This window comes from Stegodyphus dumicola, chromosome 3 (genome assembly GCF_044657685.1).
Source record: "Stegodyphus dumicola isolate Sdum_Otavi_A_Nest chromosome 3, ASM4465768v1".
Lineage (NCBI taxonomy): Eukaryota > Metazoa > Arthropoda > Arachnida > Araneae > Eresidae > Stegodyphus > Stegodyphus dumicola.
In genome coordinates, this window is record NC_140770.1 from 247,665,029 (window position 1) to 247,692,179 (window position 27,151).

Genomic DNA, 27,151 nt, shown 5'->3' on the forward strand with positions numbered 1-27,151 from the left:
CATAGATCGCATAACTCAGAACAAATCCATTCGATTTTACTATTGCACATATTTAATCAGCTTTATTGAAATGATTCTCAACCAGAAACCACGCAGATTATTTCAGGCACAATGCAACGCCTGAATGAAGCATATCTTTCCAATTAGCAACTGAAAGATTGGTAGGTCGAATATGGGCAAAGGTACCGTTAATTTTCACTTTTATCGCTTCAAAGATATATAATAATCTTTAAAATAGTACCTAAATTAAAATAACTTGGATTTCGTCTACTAAATCTTTTGCCTCTCAAAAATTGCCCACTTAAGAGTAACACATTATCGTATTAACTCTGGTCCTTTTTCATTTTTTAAATCGGGCTACAAAAGGGCTGCAAAAGATGCTACATTTGCAAAAGGCAGATGCAGGTGCTCCTATATCTATAGGGAGTTAAGATTATTCTAGCAGAATGTTACATAAAGTATTAGACGTTTCGAGTAAATGTCACTAAAATTCACCTGACATTCCTGACTTTTCCAAAGACATATCTCCATAGATGAATTTTCCTATATTTCCATGTACACACTTCAGATTCATCTAAAAAAATTGATGTGGACAACACATGACTTCCTTGTGCGGCCTATTAAATTGTACACAATTTTTTCTATATTTAGAATTTTTATTTCCTTGAATTTCATTTCGAGATATATTTTTCATTCGATCAATTCAATTCTTATTTCGCAAGAAGTCAAAATTACACAAAAACTTAAAACATATTCATTACATATTGTAAAATACAGAAAAACATAAGCACCAGTACAGTTAAAAGAATTAAAAAAATAAACAGATTTTAAAATTAAACTTACAGTCTCTGCGTAAAACCAAGCAACTTCGGCCAGCGGACAGGAAGACAGATTTTTCGGTACATAAAACTGAAATTTTACTTTTGGTACCATTCGGCAAAAAGACACTGAATTTGGTGGTCAAACTGACTTAATTTACTATTCTACAAAGTTTCAAATGTTTACAAATGGCGGCTTTGCTAGGTTCCATAGCACGTAATTGCTGATAATTCTACAACGATTGCAAGCAGATGAAAGACATTAAAACCTTAACTGGAACATAAGAATAGCATGAGAAGAGTAGATTAAACGCATTAAACCCATAACCAGAACATAAGAACAACATAATTCAACCATTTTTAAAGCCAAAAATGCACAATTTACCAACATATGAGGATAAAAAACTCAGCTCACGCAGCCAGGTAACAGAGTGGGTATATATATATATATATATAGTGGGTCAAAAACGTATTGGCAATTGCTTATAATTGATAATATTAACTAATAAAGGAAATGCTTGACAAGTTAAGCTGGACTTACCAAACATAGGAAGTAATAAGTACACAAACGTAATGAAACTTTCATTTTAATGTGTCTTTTATACAAAATATACAACAAAAACGTAAGAAAAGTACGGGCAAAGTTCTAACTTGTGGAATGGAATATTACAAATTTAAGATAGAATAGGGTTCAAAATTCCTCTTCGATACATATTTGGTTCACTTTGCATTTCCCAAAGAAATTCAAAATATCCCAAATATTTAAATAACAGAATTATGTTTTTGTGGAATAGATAACTCTTCAGTCCTTGTTGAGCTAGAGTTTCTAAACACAGTTTTAACACATACAATGTTCTGCGGGAAAACATATTCTGAATTGAAAAAGGGAAAATAAAAACGTGTAAAATGTTTCTGAATTTTCCTCCCGGCTTCTCAAAGAATAGACTACTAAAAAATTTCTCTTTTTTTTCGTATCTTTACAAATACATTTCTGAGTTACTTTTGGTCCATAATGCGTAATAAATACTAAACACTATAGGCCATAAAAGCGTCAAAGAAAGCGCAGAATTTGCATGCGCTTTTGTTATTTTTTCTTTGCCTCGACAGTTAAAGAATAAAAAAAGCTTGGAAGACCTTTTAAATTGAGGTTTAGTGTTAATAATTTATTGAGGTTGCAAAGCAGCGCCTACAATCACCGTTGTCAAGAATAAACCTCGCAGCTAGTTGCGTGAAAGAAAATTCTTCGTTATATACAAAGAAATACTTTTCGCTCGAGTACGTAAATTTCAGATTTCGGAAAAGAAAAGGAAAGGAGTTTGATAAAAATGCAAAATTTCCCGCATATTTATACGCATCGGTAAGTATTTTTAGATTATCGCTTTTTGAAAAGAAAGAAATTACACCGATAATATTTCTTTGTTTACAGAGAAAGAAAACTCGTATTTTGTGGAATTTAATGTCTGGATTTAACTATTAATCTGCTCATCTATAAGGATCATTTCCAATACTTTTTGTCTTTTATCATTTAAATGGGGGAAAATCTAGAACGATTCTGACATAATGAAAGGAAACATAATAAGTATACATACAAACCGATTATACTTTATTTCAATTCAGTGCCTTTTGAATTGTAGCTATTCTGAATTGTAGAAATCAGTGCCTCAATTAAGTGAACACGCCTTTTGCATTTAATATGTAGCGGAATGCAAACCGGTAGCGGAATCGCTAAGACTGTTGAACTCAGGTAAATGGAGAAATGTTCTGACAAAAGATGTATTCGTATTTTTCCCCGTCTTTTGCACGTATATATAACGTAACTGTATAACAGTATCCCTTAAAAAGTCGCTGCACCCATAGCCAAGGGATTAAAACGGATTTCGACTTGAATTTGATCTCAGGCCAACAGTCTGGTTGCATGTTTCGTTTACTCGTATGTAACGTAAATACGAACCAATTTATCATAGAATGTTCTTCATGAAGGCATCCCTCCCATGAAGTAGATAGCCCTTGCGTAGATTTCCAGGTAAAGTAACCATAACTCTTAGAAAGAAAGCTATAAGGGCATTTATATTCACAGTGAGTTAACTTCTACTTGTTTTGCTATAATGAACTAAACAAAACAAAAACATTCATTTAATCATGTCAAAAATATATACATTTTCCTGTGCATTTTTTCTTTGAATTATAATTTACTACACTACATTGATATTTACCAGTGCATTCGTTGCTCATGTGACATTGAAAATTTTTAGAAGTTTTACCATTTAATGCAACGAAAGATCCTTCATTTTCAATCCAGACAAACGGCCAGTTCTTAAACATGTTGCTGTTTCACGCAGCTTTGGCTTAAAAATTAAAGCACATTTCTTAATCGGACCAAAAAAACAATTAAGTATTTACTAACACATTGCCTTTCAAACTGTTCTGTACTCACTCAAAGTAATAATTTTTTTCACATGGCACTTTCTACAGAAGGCATGCAGGTTAGCTACAATAAAAACTCAGCGTGGGAAAGGTAATGGCAACAGTTTACCAGAATTCAGAGAATTTATAAGATTAATTGACTGCAATTCTGTTGTAAATTTGGCTAAACACAGGTTGACCAAAACCATCGATTTAGCGTGATAAAGTAATAAAGATTAATGTAGTTATAAGTTGATCTTTGTGACGACTAAATTGAATTAAATTACTTGATTAAATCAAAACACTGTATATCTGCAGTTACATGAGGAAAGAGATGTTTTGGTGGAAGAAGATGTTTTGGTAGAAGAAGAAGGCCTGAATTACACATGAAAACTTTCAAACGCGCTAAATTTCTTGACAATTTTGCACCTACCAGTGGTCACGTTGTATGATTGCTGAACATTTGTAGTTCGACCTGCGCTCAAATTCTCGTTAATAGACTAGTTACATTGGAATTTCCGTAGATTTCCCAGGGCATAATGTGTATACGACTCAGTTTCTCTCCACAAAGGTGTTACTTAGGAAAGCTAATTATTTAGTGACGCTTTAATTAAAACAAAGATTTCAGCACATAAAGTAAAATAAAATTTTGCGTTGTGTTCATTTATAAAAGCTAATCAAATTAAACCGTAAACTATCAACCTGTCCTTAAAATCAACTTAGATCGTAGAGAGTTAAAGTAGTTAGTTCTAAGGAAAGATAACTAACTTTATTACCCGTTAGTGAGGACTGTGAAATCACAAATCAAAGACAACTCTTGAGTACACTAACTTATACTTACTAAGTTATGATAATAAAAGTATATTAACAATTTATAGTTAACTACAAAATCGATGAACGTATCTTATAATGTAGTGCGGATGACCATTCTCTTTATAATCTTACACTTTGTAAATAACCAATATAATTATTAATTATATATATATATATATAATTAATAATTATTTTTGATATTATTTTTGATGCGCAGTTATGTAGATGGATGTTCAGCAGCTTTAGATAGTCGAGTGGAAAGGCGGGAAGATGATGCTGACGCAAATGAATTTGAAGAATTCCAGATCTTTATTTTCTTGCGAACGGTATTTACACCGAGTATATGCAGAAAGTATTGTAAACTCTTATTGGTTAATTTTAGGTTGCTATGTAACTTGGAAAGATCTCAAATTTGGGAGAATAGATGAATTTACGGCGGAGAGCACCAAATCTAGAATAGTTAATTTTGAGGTCACTAATTCTTTTGTTATATCTTACATATATATATATATATATATATATAAATAATTACAAAACAATTCTTTTGAAAACAAAACACAAACATGCCTAGTATTTTCGCGCTTTAAGCTGCATATATATATATATATGTGTGTGTATGTGCGGGTGTAAGATAAAAATATGTAAATCTCAAAATAATAATTTAATAATTGAAGCTAGCAATAGCCCTTAATTCCTTATCTCTATTCCAAAAATAGTAATAACTCTTCTCGTCTTCGCCATTTCTAGATCAGTCTAAGTCATATGATTCCATAATGTTGATGACGTAGCTAATTTGGAGCCTGAGCTCCTGATTCGAGAACTGAACTCATAGTAAGGATCTGAAACCGAAACCTTTCTTTTAATAGGCGGATATGCTGGATAACTGAGCACTTAGCTTCTGTTGTTCATGTAAGACACTAGTTAGTTATCTTAACCTCTGCCAGATGTTGTCCCTCGTTCTAAAAATAAAATTGTGGGGTGCTTAGCGCAACCACAATGATGATGTGAAATCGAAAAGAATATGCAATAAAATTATGTGCGGAATTTATTATGCCTGTCTTCGAGTGTTATCTTTTTAAATAAGCAATACAGCCTCTCTAAGTTATTATAGCGCAGAAAGTCATTGTCAATGCATCGCAGCTTTCTCCAAGTTATTCTTTTATATATATGTACTCGTATATTTTAAAATTCCACTGAAAACGAAAATTCGAATATCAAGCTGGAAAATTGCATGTGGCAGGTCGCTGAAGGTAAGAAATTGTAGATATTTATGATGACACTAAACGCATTTCGGTACTAGCAAGAAATCGAAACACTTCCGTGGCAACGGTGTCCGAAAGAATACTTGCTGACGTCATCAGAAATGCCCACTCTAGTAGTTCGGACTAAACGTAGTTTTCATCTTTAGCCAGCGGAAAAAAATAAGACAACTGGCTTTGCGATCTAAGGCAGGGTTTCTTAAACTTTTTTCAGTCGCGACCCTTTTAATCACTGAGATTTTACAGCGACCCCCAGGACCCAGGATATTTACAAAACTTGTGGGACTCCATAAGTATTACACAAATCCGACTCACGCGTGAGTGAAACTGTCAATTTTTCCAATTGTACTGTAATATAGTATTACATTTTAGGTCATTAACTTTAATTTCTAATTTTAAGACATAGAACAATGTGAAAATTTTAAATAAGTAACAGACGAAATGACAGTGCCAGGTGCAAAGCAAGGAAATTGAACGTTTGTATTATTAAAAAGAATGCGTCGAAACATTTTCGTTTTTTTTCTTTGTCTATATTGTCTTATCTTTTTCTATTTTCAGATACACTGAGTAAAACTACTTGGTAATTGTAAAATTATTATAATAAGTTATAGAAATATCAAAACTGCTAAGATTTTTGGGGCCCCCTGCTGCAGGTCCCTCAACATCCTTGGTGGTCGCGACCCACAGTTTAAGAACCCTGATCTAAGGGAAGTAATTGCCCAGCGAAGATGCTTCGGACTCGAATCAAGGGTAGAATTCTTCTCCCACCGGCTCTATGCGTTTAGGAAAAAGGTCTCCTTTCTGTGTCTCAATCGTTCTGGCCATTCCTGGTCTGGGAAAATTTTTCGTTGATCGCCATTTCTAAAGAAAGCAATGGCATTGAACTTAAGAACTCCTTTTCAAAAGGAAAAAAAAAAGAAAAAAAAATATCAGTCGGATATATTTTACTTATGAATTATAATGGACTATTTAAATTTTAAATATCTTATTATCAAAAAATTAACCAAAAATATAAAGTATTAAAACGTACTGTGAATACCTTCTGAAAAACTCAGTTTGTTAAATATTAATTACAATCTGGACAAATTTGAAGATTTTTGGTTTTATTTCAAAGCATAATTGTATGATTGATGATTTTGTTTTGAATTGTTTTTATTTCAAAGTATAATTGATGTTTGAATTTTATTTCAAAGTATAATTGTATTTTTTCAAATTACGTTTGCACTGCATTCATAACCCGTACTAAAGTTTCAGTCCTGATGCACGACTTTTTAGTACACTGCAAAAAAAATGAGACAGTACTATATCTCCCGTTCTACTGGGCCGATTGACGCAATTCAGCTTGCGTTTTTCATCTCTCGAAAGCGCGACTTAAAATACGTATTAGATTTATATATAGCATTGTTCTAATATAGGTATTTTGACATAAAATTGGACTTTTTCTGAAATGACATGCCAATTTGTTTCCAATTTTCGATTCCATGACTCAAATTATGCTAAATTGCCAAGGTTTGCAAAAATCGCACGAGCAGTTTTTTCAAAAATTAGCTCTCAAAATTTCAGCTGCTCAATGTTAATTGAATTTGGTATATATTTATTAATCTCTCTTTATATTTGTTGAAATATCATATTTGTTGAATCATGCAATATCATATTTGTTGAAAGCGATAAAACATGAAATGTGGTTTAGGCACTTTGACAAAGTTATTTGAAAAAAGGAACGACGTGACTTTTTCCCCCTCGTGCACAATGTATAAACGGGCAGGAAAATAGGTTGCCATATATTAAGAAGTTCGCCATTATTCTAGGCCCAAACTTAAAAAAATTCGCCAAGATAAATTTTGAATTTCTCTGTAAATTTCGTACCAAATTTTAAAAAAAAATTAATATTTAGGCTTAATTTGAGTCGTAGAATCGAAACATGGAAAATAATTGGTATGTTATTTCAGGAAAAGTCGGATTTTATGAAGTGTCCCATTTTTTTCGCAGTGTACGTCTCGTTATAGTACATGACTTCTCTTCAAATATTTGAGAATACTAAATAACATCACCAGTGCTAACCCTGGAACATTGTTTACTTACTTACTTAATTGCTTTAACCCTGGAATACTATACTGGGGTACTAGATTCCCCAGATCGTTTTTACTCTATGGGGGGTATACAGTTCCCCAGTGTAGTATTAGTGTCCTCAGCAACTACTGTAGTACTCCAGGGTTAAGACAATTGTCCTGGTTTCAAATCCAGGGAAATAGGCTAACTGCTTGATTGTTTTCCAGATGTATAACGTGAATACCAGAAAATTTTCTCAGTGATATCCATTTGCCAAGTCGTTCAATACGTTTGAAATGGCCAATCTCTTATATCCATCCGTAATGAAACTGAAGTTGCAAACTAGAAATTAGTACTTAGTGTATGCTGTTAAAGAATATTCCTTCTCTATCTGAAATTACATGACACATTTAGTAATACAGCCGTAATTTGATTTTCTAAAATCCAAAACCATATCCAAAGTTTAAATGCTGTACTTTTGAAACACAGTTCTGTAGATAAGTATTTGTGACACGTCGTTGATATCATGCCTACATCTTTGAGACCGTATTTCGACAAAAATGCGACTTTATTCAGACTATAGGGGTTATGATTTAAAGTTGGTAACCTCACGTTATTATTTATACATAATGTAGAGCTACAGACAATTTAAAGTTTACTATTCCCATGTCATTAGAAATACAATGAGTTTTTTTATGCTTAAGCATCTATCTATAAAATATAAATAACATCCAGGAAAGCAATAAACATAAAGACATATCGTTTAAGTTAGGAGCTACAGTTAATAAAACGGCAGACATGAATTGTTATGCCATATTTTTAAACAATCGCAAAATAAATGTCTCCTAAAGCCATTTTCCGTGGACCTAAACTATAAATTGGTCTGAGTGATGACATTCGCCAGCCGTATAATGGCTAAACAAAGCATATGGCATAAAAAAAATTTAAACGACCGTTCGAAGAACCACAAATAAACCGCTTTTCACTAGTATACCATAATTCACTTTTCATGCCCACGATACTCATTTATTTCGTTTTTTAAAAAAAATAATGTTTATTCTGTATTATTTATGTCAGATATACAGTCGATAGTTCCATAAATGAACATAGGAATGATATTTATGGCTTATTGGCATAAAAATAAGATTATTTGGGTTCAAACGACCGTGAAATTTGCAAATTACATTGGCAAACAAAATAAGTTTTTAAAGTAACAAATTGCTAATGTTATAAAGAACTGCGAAGTGTTACTGAACGCCTTCAATATGGGAATTATTAAGTATGAGCTGCTTTAACGAAATTTACTATTTACACGCATTCAGTGCTGTACGCTGGCAAAATATAAATTTTAGTCCCTAATTTTTTCTAAACTCTCATTATTATTACTTTATAGCTAATTAACAATTAACTCATTTTGATACGAAGATGAGATAATATATAATGAATCTCTAAGCATAATGTTTCATCATTTCTTGGTATTTCTTTAAATAATCTAACTTATGGATTGTTATATCAGATCATAGAATTTTCTTTTTAAATAAGTGGTAATCCAGAAATCAAATTTTTATGGCTGAATTTGTCATTTAATAATAGCTTCAAATTACATACTATTGTTTCCAGATTTTCGAATAAATATTTTCACCTTCACTTCGCTTTTTTGTTGAGAGAAAGTGTGTGTGTGATTATGGCAAAGCCTCGAGGGCTATCTTCCTAAGGGGAGAGATGCCTTCGTGGAGGACTTTCTAAAGGAAACTGGCTCGTATACACGTTACACATGGGGAAAACCACGCCCATGCAGCCAGCCTCGAACCTTGGACCGAACTACCAGTGTTCATCGACTTTACCGCTCGGCCGCTGGTGGGCCTTGTTGAGAGGAAGAACATTGTATTTAGTCAGATATTCACCGTTGTTCATACAAGGGTAGTTCCAGGGTACTAACTAGTTTGCTTCATCTCAACTTTGAGGGAGAAAACCTCAGGGGGTGGCCGAGGGTCAATCACGAGAACCTCGTACATCAAAGAAAGGAACATTTTGAAAAGCCGGGAAAAAAAAGGGGGAGGGAATCAATTTATAAGCACTCTAGAAGATCGAACATCAAGCTTTCAAAAATTAGGAAATTTAAGGGCGGATATTAAGGACACATTATTTTAATTGATGAAACTTATATATCGCAGGTTCTCAACCTAGGGAGAGTTTACCCTGGGAAGAATTTCATAGCTTCAGGGAGAGAATGGGATCTTAAGTTTTAGTTTATGAATATATAAGACTAGTTTTATGAAAGTTTTGGTACCTATCAATGTTTTCTACACTTTTTTGTTTAATTTATAAAATAAGTTTAAGAATAATCAAACTGTAAATACATGTTTGTACGTATTTTTTACGTTTTTGAAAGTAGGGCAGGAATTATCTTCTAATAAGGGTGAAAGGGATGCATGGGGTAAATTAACTGCTCTACTATTATAAGTACTTCAGCCCTTGTGATTTCAGTTGCAATTTTATGTTGTCAGCTTTAAAAACCCTTTGTAAGGTGTAAGATGTATATTTGATTTTCCCAAACACAAAGATGTTTATGATTGAGGATTAGCTCTCAATGCGCTTTTCCAAAAAGTCTGTTGACACGTTTATAGAAATCTTCCCAGCGTTCATAAACATTGAAAAACAATAATTTTCCATGTGGTATATAACCTAACATCGAAAATATGGAAGCGCTCACCATCTGTTTTGAGTTCAGATAAAATGGACGAAGTCAAGCATAAAATGTTACAATGGTCAGTTATAACGAGAGTGAGAAAAATATGAAAATAAGTATCAAAGTCAAATTTGTGCTTCGAATAAACGTTCTTGTATAAATTTGTAGAAACGTTCGTGAAGCTAATAAGGATAAACTATAGTTTCAAACTATGAGTTTCTTATAAAGTTATAGACTTTCTTATCTTATTGTAATATCAATTGCATGAATACCCTTGTAAACACTAGTGGCAAATTATGTCTTGTATCACAGAGACAGTGAAATGCTGCAAAGGACCTCTTTATTATCTCAAATAAAGATTTAATAGACCGCTCCAACTCATGCTTACAGAAGCCAACAGTTAGGGCTTAAATCAAAGATAATGGGTTAACTAAAATTAACGAAATTAAATTAGCTTAATGGCTGCAAAATGGAATAACACGCAAGCTGGCTCTGACCTAAGGTCGACGTAACAAGCCTAATCGCGAGAATAGCTCAACGCTGCAGGATACTATTCGAAAGAGAATCAAATTAGCAACGTGGCCTTCAGGAAGGCAGAACACGTTCTGATTCTACTTTCTAAAATTTTCCTTTAAATTGTTTCTTCTTGCTGCCTCATTTGAACATCACGTGAGTTAGAAATTTATATTCTGTTATCAGTACGAAAATGACAGACATAGAAAAATAAATCAACATAAAATTGCTGGTTAGAAACTTAAACGGGAACTCTGTAAACTGTAGATGTGTTATCCACTGAAACAATTTGCCATTAATATAGATTTTAGAATTTTCAAAATTTCTGAAAGTATGACTTGCCCGAGTTTGAATCGCCTGTAGTTTATAAGTAATGCCCATGGTCATCGTAGCCTATGACTGTTCAGATGTGTGTTTGGCTGATGCCCAGCACACTTACCTCTTAACGAAAGCTTGTAATTAAGTAATAAGAAATAATTATAATTAAGTAAGAAGAAATTAGATTCTCAAGACATTTATTCTAACTATATTTTAACTGTCGATATGTAGCTTGCAAGTCTCGCTTAAAAAGATTTAGAATTGCAAGTTACAAAAAATATTTTAGTGAATTTGTAGTGGATAGTAATGCTATCGGAACAGACGTGCATGAAATTCCTACTTAGTTTTTTAAAAGAAGGTATTATGCAAAATTTTTAAATTACAATTATGTATGCTAAACAACATTTTATCTATAAAAAGATAGAAAAAATGTCACAAAATAATTGAAAGAGGCAGCCGAATTTCAATGCTTACAGTTCTTCCAGAATAGGAATATTATTAATACATTACATATTAGTGTGCTGTTCAATTTTGAATTTGATAGCTCAGATTGATACAATCCGTACCTCAAAGTATAATCCTGTCAGCAAGTAAAATGGTTATGTAACGAAATTTCTTAAGAAGTAGAGCAATGTTTATATAAATTTATAGATTAGTTTCGTAATCGTATGCTGTAAATGAAATAAAACATGTTTTCTAAAGTTTAACTGACTTTTGACTATCCGCATATCCTGGATTAGATCAAGATAATATGTGTGACTTAGATTTTAAGGCGTACACTACAAAAAAAAAAAAAAAAAAAAAAAGGGGGGGGGGACAGTTCTATATCTCCCGTTCTACTGGGCCGATTGACGAAATTCAAATTGCATTTCCATGTCTAGAAAGCGCGAGTTGGGATATATATTATATTTATACATAACTTAGGTATTCTAACACGAAATAGGACAATTTCTGAAATAACATACACATTTCTTCCATACTTCGATTCTGCGACTCAAATTATGCCTAAATATTAAATTTTGTAAAATTTGATGCGAAATTTACGGAGAAATTCAAAAATTTAACTTGCCGCACTTTTTCAGTTTGAGCTAACGATAATTCTCTTGGCGAGCTTCTTAATATATGGCAACCTATTTTCTTTTCCTTTCCATTGGGCGGAGCGGGAAAAAAGTCACAATATTCCTTATCTTTTTACATTGTGAATGAGCGGAAAAAAGTCATATCGTTCCTATTTTCAAATAACTTTAACAAAGTGCGTAAACCACATTTTCGGTATTAACGCTTTCAACAAATATGCCAAATTTCAAAATGCGCCAATATATAAATTAACGTATATCTTCGGAAATTTTGAATAAAAATGTCTAATTTTTTGCACGTATGCTTAGAAATACATCTTCTTTAATATGATTATAAAACTTTATAGGTCATAATTCAATATGTTTTGAAAAGATTTTAAAAATTATTTAAAAATATAAATTTTAAAAATAAATCAAAAAGGTGGGTGAACTTTTTTGGAATGAACCTAAATTCCGAACTGTGTAAGCAGGAATCAAATAAGTTTCATAAAAAAAGATATTAATTAATACATACCAAATTGAATTAACATTGAGGAGCTAAAATTTTGAGAGCTAATTTTTTAAAAACTACTCGTGCGTGTTTTACAAAACTTCGGCGTCTGGCATAATTTGAGTCGTAGAATCTAAATATGGAAAGCAAATTGGCATGTCATTTCAGAAAATGTCCGATTTTGTGTCAAAACAATGATAAATAAATCTAATGCATATCCTAGGTAGCGCTTTCAAGACATGGAAAACATAGTTTGAATTTCGTCAATCGGCCCAGTAGAACGAGAGATATAGAGCTGTCCCCCCCCTTTTTTTTTTTTTTTTTTTTTTTGCACAGTGTACAAGTAAACTATTCTTGTCAGACTGCATTCTTAGAATTTTAAATTTTTCACTGTTAGTAATTATTCCAAAATAATTAATTTATTCTAATTATTAATTATTACATGATTGCTTTTCCTCAGCTAAAGCAGATGTCTATAAAAGTACTAATTAGATATATTTTATATTTATGTTTTTAAAAATTATTTATTAATTTAATTTTCTTCAAATTCTCTCTTCAATAATTTTTCCTTGTGACATTCCGATTCAAGGGCATTCTAGAATCGAAGATTTATACAGATTGTTCGAAAATCTTGAAATGTACATAATTAGTGTAAAATAATAAAACATTTTGTTGATTTGTGAATATTAATCACTTTCTCAGATGCCGTGACAAAACATTAAACAAAGAAAATCTAAACTACGCCGCTCACTTGCTCAAGCATTCTAAACCCACTAGTACTTAACAGATGGTATATTACGAGGCAATTCCGGGATTCAGACAAAATGAGTGTCAGAAATAAGTCGACGTGTTTGGTGAGCAACGCACAGCTGTACTGGAAATTGTTAACTTTCCTTTTCGAAAGATAAAGCTGTGTGCTTCTGAAAGGTGGTAAAAAAAGATTCTTTTGATTTTTATAGCTGTAGAAATTTTTTTTCGCTTTAAGTAATTTTTTTTCATTTTTTCACTTCAAGGAGTAAAAGATATTTATTTGTATTGAGAATTAAACTAAACTAAAATGAATCACTCAAATAATGGTTTCAAAAGCTTTGGTTATATCTCTTTAATTTTATTTAGCTAATTGGGAAAAGTGTGAGTAACTGAAATAAGTTTATTAAAAGAAGTAAGCGATAGTTCGATGTCCAATGCTGTAAAATTTTCTCCTAACAGCTTGAAGAAAAATGTTTTCGAAATATTATTGTTTTCATTACGATAAGCTTGTCTGCGGTAAATAAAGAATATTTTAACAATACAATAGATTAGATTGTTCCTTTATATTTTTCAATGCTTTTACTTCTTTTGACTAAGTAAAGGAACTATTGTAATCCCGAAACATTTCGGGTATCATTATTTCACTGAAAATATCCATTTTGACGGCTATATCGAATGTAATTTAACGATGTCTTTGCGTGACATCTGTACCTAAGGACAGAATAAAGGATCCTTTTTCTCAAAACGGATTACAAAATGGCTTTAAAATGGATTCAGAAGATATTTTTTGTGACGTTTGTACATACGCACATATGCATGTATCTCGTATAACTCAAAAACGAGTAGCCTCAGAACATTGAAATTTTGTATATGGACTACTTTAACATGTAGTTGTGCACCTCTCTTTTTAGTTGCAATCAGGCGCAACAATGGTATATATATATATATATATTGAGAGAGAGAATAGGTATATATATGTAAGATAAAAATATTTAAGCAAACTTCTAAATTTAATTCACGATAACCTCTTTTATTTTCTATTTCATTTGGAATTTCATTGCTCTGTCCTAAAAATAGCGCTGTAAGTCTAAACTGCGTCATTCAAATTAATCATGCGATCTTACGCAAACCTTAATGCAGATAGATGCCTCTTAACCAATCACCAAATTGCAAACCAAAACTTTTTTCTTCGCGCGCTTCCATCTTCCTACGTACTTTCTACTATGCACAGAGTACGGTAGAGAGCAAAAGAACAGTAGAAAATACATGTGCTTTTGCTCTCTACTGTGCTGAGATGTAATTTCGCTGGCTTGCTTTCTATATCAACAATATCAAAAATGCAAATCTTCTGTGGAAAGGCCAACTGATTGTGGCCATAAATCTCAATTGCAAATAAAAATGGAATTAAAACAGCCTCGACTGCCAAGTTCTTTAGATACTACGCAATCAAAATTCTTCAATATGGATCTAAGAACGCATCAACATTGCTCCTGCTTTTCCTTGTACTCTTATTATGTCATATATATAAATCCACTCTGTTACCCTGCTTAGTGACCTCGGGCCTTTCTATTTTTATATATTGGTAAACTGTACATTTTTTTGCTTTAAAAGTGATTAAATTATGTTGTTCTTATGTTTCGGTTCAGGTTTTTATGCCGTTAGTTAATCTGAGTGGAATAGTTGTGGAATTAATCGACAATTTAAACATTGTTTAACACCTTAACTGCCGCGTGACCCAAGAGTGTATTATAGATAAGTTCGTTTTTGCGGCCTTGTAATCCAGCGGCAGATCACAGCAATATTCACGCTTGTGGCCGCATGTATTACCACTGGTGGGTCAACATTTCTGCAGTTTTATATGGGAATATAAACCTTTTCGACCTCCAAATTACTCTGCTCAAATTAGTCCTCATGCTAGCAGGCAGTCAACCTGTTAAGTTGAACTAAGCGTAACAAAGCTGTCATACGTTTACATTTGAAACTCTTAGCAGACTTGTGAAAAGTAAGCTTTCAATTTTGTGCACCGAAAAATCTGTCTTTCTGTCCCCTGGCCGGTATTGCTTTTTTTTAGCTTAGAAACTCTAATTTTAATTGTAAGTTTTTTCAACTGTTTTAACTGTATTTTGTGTTTTATGCTTTTCTGTATTTTACAATCCTTAATAAAGATTTTTTGATATTTTATGTATTAAAACAGCCTCGACTGCCAAGCGGCAAGACATGGCAAGACAATAGTCTCTAATGAAATTCATATCTCTAATGAAATTCGAAGAAATAAGTTTAAATGAAAGGCAGCAAAAATGTGTATAATTTAATAGGCCATACAAGGAATTCATGTGATGGCCACACCATATTTTTTAAACATAATGCTTATGCTAACGTAAGTGAATGTAACTTCGTAAAATATTTTGCAAGTTTTATTTTATACATAAGTAAATTAGATTTCTAACATCCCACACAGAGCAGACTGCAAAATTTCGTACCTTCTGTATCTAGAAAAGAACTGAAGGGATGTGATGGTATTTAGATTAGCTTGGTTTGGATAACTGAATATTGCAGAGCACACGAGGGCTGCTGCATAATGCAAGGATACCTTCGGGAATAGTTTACTGAAAGAAGCTGATTCATATTAATGTTAGATGTGGGAAAAGCCACAAAAAACAACCTTGCAGCCATCCCATTTACCCTAGGTTTGAACCCCGGCATTAATTACCAGTATCCAGGTGTCTTTAATAGCTGAGCCACTGATGGAGGGATCTAACATGTATCTAAGTATCTAACTATATTGCATATGATTTATCTAACTATATTGCAAGCCTCAGTAAATTTCTGGGTTTAATTCTTTTCAGCATTTTTATTTATTATTTTATATTATTTTTCAATCAAAAAGAAATGGATAAACAACTGAAATAAACTTCTTAAATTATAATTCTGTTAAAAGTTGAGTGTCAATTTTATTCTCTAATATGGTGGGTACTACTATTATTTAAAAAAGAGGCGAATAGTTGTATTATATTCTCTAGCTTTTAGTTATCTAATATTTTTACTTCTTATTTTTTTATTTTTTACTATTTTTTAAAGTGTTACACTGCCATTTGAAGTTTTCAAATTTCCTTAATGAGATAATTTTAAAAACAAGAAATTTATCTAACGTAATATATAACACATATTTTTGTTTAAAGAAATGTATGCTTTGAGTATTAGCAATTCAATGTAAAAAGCCCTCAATAGAACAGATGGCAAGATACGAATTGAAAACTTCAGTGAAATAACACCCAAACTAATTGTCAGTTATGTTGATTTAACACAAAAGTAGCAAACATTCAGGACACTATAAAGTAAATATTTATCTTCAAATGCTCGCTATCAAACAGCCCTACAATAATTAAACTCTTCAAAACTTTAATCAAACTAAATGCACTAAATTCTTAAGTGATTTTCAGACTAATTGAGATGCAGGCTAATAAAACTATTCTCAGATAATGATCTTTCCTTAACGGCAGAACTACTACCGAAATGATTTATCTTCATTTAGAGGATTGCGGCACATAAAACAGGACGCTTATTCGATTAAACCAATGGTCTGGGGATGTGCTTTTCCTTTCTTTGGGTCAATGAAGTTACTGAACTTTTCGTATGTTAAATCACCCGTTACTTAAGAAGAGAAAAGATACATAATAAAAATATTAGAAAAGGTCTTTTAAAAATAAGTTTTATTAAAAATTTGTAAAATAACGAATGAACTGAAAGAAGAAAAATAATACACAGTTTAATGGGAACAAAAGATTTAATAATTAATTCAATTTAGGCAATTCATCTACAGTTTTATGTGACGAATATCAAGAGCATGGGCCGCATTGATAAATTTATAAAGATAATTGACTATACTACATGCAATGCAATTAAATTAATAAATTTCTTTATGTAGGCCCTCACACTTTTATTATTCGTGATATAATATTAATGATGAGTTCTATAAAAAGAAGTGTTTAATATCATCTGTGTTTATGTTTTATGTGTCTCATGAACTGATTATGCTCCGTTCCCATTAAAATAAATTGCACATTACTTTTCTTCTTTTAATTCATTAGTTATTTGGCGAATCTTAAATAAAGGCTTATTTTTAAAAACCTTTTTTAGCCCAAATGGACGTTAGCTCAGAAAGGCCATTACTCTCAAAAGGACATTTTGCGTCGAATAACTTTAAATATCCGAATCACTTTTCAAATTGTTGGCACCAAATATTATAAACCTATGTTATATTTAAAGAAACTAAGTGATGAGTAATCTACATGAATGTATTGTTACGTGCGCACGAGTTCTTAATAGATTAAATGCACAAGTCCGATGAAGAGTTAATAAAATTTATTCTTATCACAAGAAATGTAACAAAACGCTGGATTATCCGCAAAGATATTCGTACGATATCACAGTATCACGCAATATAAACAGTACCTATATTTTAAACTTTTAAAATGTTAAATAGTACGCAATTCAAAGCGCAGAGAAAGCTAATCCGATCTCACCGTGAATTCGCTACAATCAACAACAAGAGTTATCTAAACAACTGAGCTGAGATGTTTCTCTCCGGCTTTTATAGCTTTTTAAATCAGCCGCGCGAGACGGTTCCAGCAATTTCAGGAACGCAAAAAGTTACAGATAACATCAATTACATTTATTCAAATTAAATATCAATTACAGAGATAAACTTTCATTCAATGTTAAATGCACGTGCTCTTTTATTTTTATTTTTCCGGTGCAGCTTTCTCTTAAAATTTGTCATGCGCTGCATTGCAAGGGGAAATAAAACAATTTTAATTATAATTCTACTAAAAATATCTATCTAACTAAATACAAATTTCGTAACCGTATGTATGTTTCTAAAAACCACGAACGTAGAATCATCGAATTTTCAATAATATATTCCTCCACCAGAACATGGCCACCTATAAGCCAAAATTTAGAATTTGGAATTTGTTTTAATGCCTGTTTCATAGTTTGTAAAACTTTAGCGAATTTTTGATTAAAATGTTAAACAATTTCAAAGACAGCAGTGGCAAAACTGTAAGTAATAAAACATTTTTATCTCCAGTGCGCTAGCCTCTCTATAGGAAATTCTAATGATATGCTATTTTTAAATATTTTAGACCAATGTGTGGCGCTAGCCTGAATCCTCTTGAAATGTGACTGTATTTGTAAATGAAAAAACGCCCGTTTGAACGTAATAAAAAATCTCAACGATTTCAGATTTTGCTTTTAATTTATTTTTGTTTATTTTATTTTTAACCAAAGGGGCAATAGCCCAAAAGGGCTATTAGTTTCAAAACGGCAGTGTCTGGTGTTTTACTATAAACGGCTGTATCATTTTTCAAACTTTTTCGCCAAACATTGTCGACTTTAAAGAAATTAAATAATGAAGAACTTGTATGAACAAATGTCTATTTATTGCTGTGTGGAAAAACAGCGATTCCTAGAGCCATCAAATTCTGAATAACATAGTTCTCCACCAGAATATGGACAGCTGGAAGCCTGGAACGTGAATTCCGAATATGCTTTATTATCTATTTCATATTTTTAAATATTAACGAAGTTTCGATTAAGAAACTCAACACAATGGCAATGGACTGTGCGGAATAAAATATTTTTAGCTCCAACTCTTGAGACTATCTGTCGGAAATTTAGAGATATGCTGTTTTTAAATGTTTTTAACCCAACGGGGAGTTAGCTCAAATTCTCTGGAAGTGTTCATGTATGTGTAAATAGAAACGACGTTCCTTTGGTGCAATATAAAACGTGCAAGCTCTCAGATGTTTTTTAGTACTCTTTTTGTCTTTTTAGCTTTACTATTAAACATCGCTTTCTTCGCACATACGCAACATAAAACTGAAGAGCAAAATCAAAAAGTGTTTATAAACAGCATATCTTTAGAATTCCTGAGAGAGCGCTAGGGGTTGCCATAACCAGCAGGATCCTCAAGGAATGAAACCAGATATGTATATTATTAAAGTGAAGTAGAATTTTAAAAATTTTTAAATGACTTGCTTGAAAATGCTTCCGACATACCACATGTAACAAAATTATAAATACTTATTATTACACGCTAGTAATTCACAAACTAATATCATTGATAAACTGATTATGGAAAAGCACACTAGGGATACCTGCATAAGGGAGGGGATGCCGTCATGGAGGTCTTTCTACGAGAAACTGTTCCGTATGCACGTGCCGTATGGGGAAATCGATGAAGGAGCCCATACAGCAAGACCATTCGCTTGGAATACAGCCCAGGTCGAAACTACCAGTGTTCAGAGATTTTACCGCTCGGCCGCTGGTGGTCATGCCCATGCAACTGGAAATGCATGTCTAAGACTAGTGGCTGCGAAAATACAGGTTGCGTAAGGACTTTTATGAAGGCGGCGTATGTAACCCTGGATGCATATCTCATTTGCCATCATTGAACCCAGATCGAACTGCTAGTTGATATTTGATATCACTGATAAAAGAGTGCAAGTGAGCTCTACCATATTCAGTTAAGCACGGAAATGAAGTAGCAGTGTTTAAATGGTATCTTTAGATTTTGATTTAAAATCACTCGCATCACTCTGTGGTACGTAAAATCTCGATTACGTCTGAAAGCCGTTTCTGGTTGCCTTAAGTAACTCCGGTAGGAAAGGTAGGAACTTTAAGGTATATAAAACCCTTGAAATACACTACGGAAGAATATAATCAAGGAGGTAAATGGGGAAAACAAGCGCATTACATCTTGATAGAACGATAATATCCAAATAGAACTGAAAGTTCATGATAGGAATATTAATTTGAAAAAATTCACTCAGATGGTAAGGAATCCACTTTGAGGTGTCAAAAGATATATAAAATGGTCACATGGTCCACCTAATTCCAATCGGGAAAGATTACTTTCACATAGCCAGTGAGGAAATTGGCAGTGTTGATGCAATCTTGAGCATTTACAGGATACCTTATCCCTACTTTTAATATAATAATAGTAGAGAAGTTTGAAATGTTGCCAAAATGAAAGCTATTATAATTTATAAAAATACTGCAAATGACGTTTTTCATAATCAAATTGCTAAATAACTGCCTCCCGTATGTATAACAAATAAACAGTGTCTTCGTTTATTTGTCGAAAATAAATAAATTCTGATAAATAGACCATTGAATGGTAATTTTGTTCAAAGTGTCTGCTTCCCAGACCATTATAAATGTTTTCTTTGTCGATCGCATATTTAGACAACAAAATTCTTTTTCTATTTCTTCGTCATTTATCATTACGGTGCAGATCCCTTCCCTTCGATTTCGTTAGTTTTTTAGAAACCTAAAAAAAAGGCACTTTCTTTTCCATTAAAGAATTAAAGAATGCAGCTTCTTCGCCAAATGCATCCCTGGCATCTGTAGAACGCGCAATAAATTCATTCCCGTCCTACGACTTCCTCATTTCGAACCTAGGCATGAGTTTACGTTGCTCAGAATCCTATTTTTTTAAATCTCTTTCTATATATAGATTTACAACGCCTACTACTACGAAAATACAAAGTGTATTTCGTGCTTTTTCTCACAAAACAGAAAATGTTCGTAGTGGTGATTATGTGTGTAAAAGAACTGGGTATTTCCTCTGCGGATGAAGATTTTTTTATCTAACGTCCTTTGTGCTATCTTTTAGGTGAGTTGATTTCGTAAAGATGCTTATCATTTTTATATAATGCATAATGCTTTTCTTTGCAGAACTTGTGCATGTTAAGAAATAGTTTATTTCCTCTCCATTCCCTGTTAGACGAATAATAGTAAAATAAACTGTATTGTTGCCACCACCTCCCTAAGATGACCATCTCTTAAAATGACCGACTTTCTGAATAAAATATCAATACTGAACGTGGACCTTCCTAAGATGGCGGTTTCTACAAGAAAGTATTATTATCTCAAACTATGGGAATAACTAATTATTTACTTAAAAGGTAGTCGTAAAAAGTATAATTTTAATTACGAGCCTTAAAATTCGGTCATCCAGTTGCTCAGTCATTCTTCAATACATCAGACAAAGGTAACTAATACATCTTCTGTATATGCTGTTTTAAAAATAATTTAGTATGAAATCATAGTTCAACGTTTACTCTTTCAAGCAAATAATACTGTACAAGCAATAATGTACTCAAGCATTTGGTCCTTAACACGTTGAGCGCGGCGCCGGTCCCTGGGGACCGGCAGTGAACTTTCCGTGTGGCCGTCGTCGGTCCCTGGAAACCGGCACTGGAATTTTCGTTTGGCTGGCGTCGGTCCGCGGGACCGACAGTATTAAAGTTAAAAAATAAATATAGTCTCAATGAAATGTGATAAAATTTAGTTTTAATGAAATGTATTGAAACATTCTAAACAAAAATACGGCTTAGCTCGCTGCCCGCTGAACGGAAAGGACAGCAAATTCGGCGCCGCGCTCAACGTGTTAAAGCTGAATACTTGTTCCTTTAATAGTTGCTTTTTAACCCGAGCAAAATATTTCGTTTATTTTTACACTTATAATGGTAAAAAGTCCGTAAAATACGCAATAGAAATATAATGTACAAAATGCAGCAGGTTCTAAAATTTGAGTTATAAAAATTATTGTAAAATTTTTATGTTACATTTACAGAAGTTTTATGCTAAAGGACGGTAATTTTCTCAAATTCTGATAATTTCAAACGTATTATCAATAAGATGTTGTTAGCATAATGTAAAATCAATATTATACAGGATTACGCGGTACTTACATACTATCGCAACCATCTTAGTAGCTAAATTTTCAGAAAGTGCCGAACTCTGGTAACCATGCCGATAATAATAATCGTTTTAGTGAAGCAACGCCGTTATTTACGTATGCGTTCTATTTTGTTGTATGCCAATTAATTTTCAACGGTTTTTATATACAAATCGAGATGTTTTTTGCCTTAAATTTAGTTTTAAAGTATGAGCTTGAGGAATTTTTCATAGCAGTTAGAGCGTTGCCAATACTTTTTTTTGACTTGCAAATTTACATTTTTGTTTGGGTTTACGTATATTTAATATGGGTTCTAACGCATATTATAAATTAAAAGTTTCATTAGATTTGCGTGTTTATAATCTCCTATGTTCGTTATGTCCAGCTAAAATCGTCAACCATTTCCTTTCTTAGGCAATATGATCAATTATAGGCAATTGCCAATACCTTTTTTACCCACTGTACTACACGGTAAAATGGCTGAATGTGGGAAGATTAATTTGAAGTTTCTGTATGATTTGTAACAAAAGGGAAAAAAGCACTAATTGACTAGTGTGTAAATGAAGGTATACTTAGTAGCCATTATTAAGTATCCTGTTTGTAGGAAGGAAATGCGTCTGGTCGAACATCAGAGACTTTTGAACGGAGGATATTTTTTACTCTTATTTTTGTGAATTTGTGTGGTGACGCCAGTATACAGATTCTAGTTCAGATAATTTTAGGAAGTGTTTGGATGCTGTTAAGGAATTTTGTTTGACTGAAGAGGCGTAAATTCGTAAATAAAGTATGTGGATATTTCCTTCGTTTAGTGCTCAGATGAATTTCTTTTTTTTTTTATATTATTTCATTGTTTGATTTAAAATGTAGTTTATTGATATTATGTATTTTTTGTTGGCTGCACCTTTGACTTTTTAAGTGAACATCGATCGATGTGTACATGGACAAAGTCACGGGAGTGCGCAAAGCCAAGTTTGTACAGTTCTCTGTTTTTTTTTTTTTTTTTTTTTTTAAAGTGAAAATAGGTCGATGTGTACATGGATACCGAGTTTGTGCAATTCTTTGACTAGTTATTTTGTCTTTCTGTAGCGCGCCTCTATACAAAGTCAAAATAACAAGTCAAAGAATTGCACAAAAAGGAAAAAAGCCGCTATCGCCAATTTTCGCCAAGGGGTACTCGTAAATATATTTTTACCGGGTGATCTTGTATGTATACCTTTGCGTTTGGAAAAAAAAGATTTCGTATCTTTTGCTCCTAGATTAGCTTACCACAGCCGGAAATACGGTACATATACTTCAGGAAAAAATGTGAGGATTTAGCTAAAAGCAATTTCAGACCTCTCTTTGTTACGCGCTTTGAATCTCATTCAAAACTCTTTCTTTTATGATGTGAAAGAGGAGATAAAAGTTAACGAGATTTTATACGCAGTAATTTCTTTCTAAATACAGCTTCTTTTTTGCTAGATGCCGTTTTGTCTGCAATTATCTAAGCCAACTCTTCTTTTAGGACAGATTCTCAATTTAAATAAATTGAGCTTTCGGTACCATTCTAACGATTTTTCTGTCATTTTCCGTCATTCCCAGTGAGGAATGATAAACTATTCACTACGAAGTTCTCTTAATGAGCTGCACTCTTTTATTGCTAACGCATCTGACGTTTTTTCAATTCTTTTCATGAATCGATAGTTACATGATGTCATTGCATGTTTTCTGCCTGGAAGTACAGACACGCGAGAAACTGAAGACAGAGACAGTTAATTTCTACATGTGCTGTATCGCAAAATCAATGCAAGTTTTTAAAATGTGTCAATTTTTCTATGAATAATAAATAAATGAAAATATTAAAAAAAATCCCAAAGCCTTCAGATTTTAATTTACGCTCAAAGGGCTGTTAAGGGGAGTTTTCCCCTTTACATATACACATATACGTTTCGAGAGCATTTGGCCTAATGTTCCTTTGGAGTAAAAATATTTAAAAACAGCCTAGCTTTAGAATTTCCTACAGACAGTCTCCCGCGCTTGAGATAAAAATATTTTTCCGTACAGTGTTGCCAATGCTTGCTTTGAAATCGTTGAGTTTGTTAATCAAACATTCAGTAAAATTTTGCAAAATTTGAAATACGCAATTAAATATTTAAAAATAGCATATCTTTAGAATTTCTGCTAGACAGTCTAGCGTGCTGGAATAAAATTATTTTCTCGTACACTGTTGGCATTGCTCGCTTTGAAACAAAAAAAAAAAAAAAAAAAAAAAAATCCAAAAATTTAAATTACATTCAAAGAGGCGTTTTTTTAACCTTTTGTGTTTTACCTTTATTTAGTTATTATCATGCTCTTTGCCCTTAAACCATAAAATTCAGTTCAACAGCAATGCCGCAAAATAATTTTAAAAAATGAGCAGATCTTTAGAATTTCCCATACACACTTCCGCGCGCTGCAAATAAAAAGGGTTTTTTTTTCCCTCCCGTAGAGTATTACCCTAGCTCGCATTGAAATCTTTAAGTTTGTTAATCAAAAATTCGTTAAGTTTTACAAAATATGAAACCGATAATGAAACAAATTCCAAACTTCAAATTTGATCTTCCAGATGCCCATCAGGGACAAAGCCCCTTGTACCGTTGTTTTTCCAGAATCCAGAAAACATTCACATATTCATGCAAATTCATCATTATTTAATTTCTTTAAATATAATACAGAGCGATAATATCTGGTGGCAACAATTTGAAAACTAATTCAGACTTTTATAGTAGTTCAACGCAAAATCCCGTTTTGAGACTAATGGCCCTTCTATGCCAACGTTCCCGTGGGCTAAGAATCAAAATTGGTTTTGCTTCTTGATGTATTAATGATCTGCGCAGAATTTTGAGTAAAATATATATCTGCAATTCTTATGATTATGTATCATCATCAAGCTAGTGTGTCTCTTAACGTCAATCTAAAACTGATGTCGAAACATATTTTGCAGTAAAGCAAGCATGAAATCGAAATCCGTTCTAGGGAATTTTTACCGTATTTTATGAAACAATTTTAAATTTAACGGAGCCAATTTTTTTAAAAAATGTATTGATGGTCACATCGTTTCTAAGTGATAGAACCATTTAAACAAAATACTTGTATAAAAAATTTTATTTTCATTTACAAGAAAGTTTCTTCTGGCAAACTAAAATTGAACGAAATGTGGTTTATTTTATCAAAATTTGATTATGTATTTTTCTTTTCTAAGTTTTAAATTTTGATTTGTTCTGCATGCACCCTAAACGATATTAAAGGCACAAGAGATATTTAGTTTATTGATTATGGTAAAGCCCACTAGGGCTATCTGCCTAAGGAAAGGGATGATATCGTGGTTTACGTTTTAAGGCAAACTTTGGCTAGTACACACGTTACACATGGAGAAAACCACGAAAACACCCATACAGCCAACCTGTTCGCGTAGAATCGAACCCAGGTTACAACTATCAGTGTTCAAGGATTTTACCGCTCGCCCGCTGGTAGTTTTAAGGACGCAAGGATAACAACATTTGAATGAATTATATAGGAATAAAGCATAGAATCAATATATAAGATAATCCTGTTATCAGCCAAGCATCTATATTTATTAATGATTATAGAGGAGCAGTAAAATTGCTGAACGCTTAGAAGTTATCTCCCCGAAAGGGAAAGCTTACGGAAATTTTCGCAGTTAAACACGAATACAAAAACCTTCCCTTAGTAAGTTATCCACGAAAGCTTACCTCGCCTTAAGCAGATAGGCTAAGTTTCTTTGCTGTGATACAAATCGAGTCCAATCTAGTCCATGCTACTCCTGAACCGTTCATAAAATTTGTTTCCAAATAGTTAAAGCGTAGGATTTTGCGCTAAACTCTACACGCGTTTACAGGTATTAAGCGGGTTCCATCTTCCTCTGGGATAAACTTTTGTAAATCCATAATGGAAGCACAAGCGGCAAAATCATTAAATACTGGTAGTTTGGACTGGGTTTGATTTCAGACGAATGAGCTGGCTGGTTGGAAGCTTTCGTGATTTTTTTCCCATGTGTAACATGGATACCGGAATGATTTCCCTTTGAAAGTAATCCATTAAGATATCCATTTTCTAAAGCAGGTAGTTCTGGCGTATTTTGCCGTAATCAAAGGAACAAAACGAAATTTATACTGCGTAATGTTTTGAGAAAAAAAAAATACCGCTTTGGAAATTTTTATCAACTAAAAAGTATTGTTTCAGAAAGGCTTTATGGTTTAGGACACACCGCATGTATTTTTTTACCTTTGATTTGCAAGAGAGTAGTAAACTGTACCTAAATAAATATTAAAATCAATAGTAAATTGACTCCGTCTACAGCAGAAATAAATTTGATTAAATTTCTGCAGTTCCTTCAGAAACCTACTTGTGAAACGTGCCACTCGTCACTGCAACAAAACGAAGGGGAAAAAAAACCTTTTTATTTTCTGTCCAGTTGCAAGGAAACTGAGAAAATATTGTTTAGCTAATGTTTAATTTAATGCGCCCCCCATTTTACTTATTTTTAAAATTTTGTAAAATTACTGAAGCACAAACTTAAATCGAGTTATACTAGAGATCTACATATTTTTCTAAAAAAAATTCTCACCTTGCATTCTTTGATTTAAGACACACCAAGAACCGAACGGTAACATTGCTGAACACTGGTAGTTCGCCCTGATTTCGATACCAGGGAAACAGGCTAGTTGCATGGGTCGTTTCGTGGTTTCCGCCATGCGTAACGTGTATACGAGCCAGTTTCAACTGGAAAGTCCTCAATGAAGGCAACCGTACCCTTAGGCAGATAGCTCTAATGTGCTTTCCATAAAAAACTGAAGCAAACCGAAAACAAACCATTCTTTGACTGAAGCAATTTCAACTTTTATTGCTTTTTTTTCCCTCATCAATAAACTTCTACATGAATAGAGTGCCCGCTACACAGACGCCGTTGCCGTTAGTGCCATCCCCGCCGCAACGTAAGATCATGTGATATTGGACCGTACGTCTTCAGGAAGAAAACTATTTCTTAAAAAAATTGTTTAGTATGCTCAGCATATACTTTTGTTTAACTACAAGCAATGCAGTCATATATCATTTACTAGCTGAATGCAGAGCTGGTGCAATAAGGGATCGTTTGAGAGAGAGAGGTACTGTAGACGTGATGATACTCTTTTGTAATTATTAACATATATTTTGAACACATTTATTTATTTAGCGTAGAAGTGTTTCT

General features: G+C 32.8%; 1 protein-coding gene across 3 annotated transcripts in view; it reads left to right on the forward strand.

Moving 5' to 3' along the window:
- LOC118181120 (putative G protein-coupled receptor AH9.1) overlaps positions 1–27,151 on the forward strand; it is a 53,284-nt gene that overhangs the window by 11,836 nt on the left and 14,297 nt on the right. Inside the window, exon 1 of one of the 3 annotated variants that reach the window (XM_035350193.2) lies at positions 20,766–20,856. The exons of the other annotated variants lie outside the window; for them this stretch is intronic. The gene's annotated coding sequence lies outside the window, so the exon portion shown is untranslated. Of the gene's footprint in view, positions 1–20,765; positions 20,857–27,151 lie in introns of those variants that run through there. 3 annotated transcript variants of the gene reach the window in all.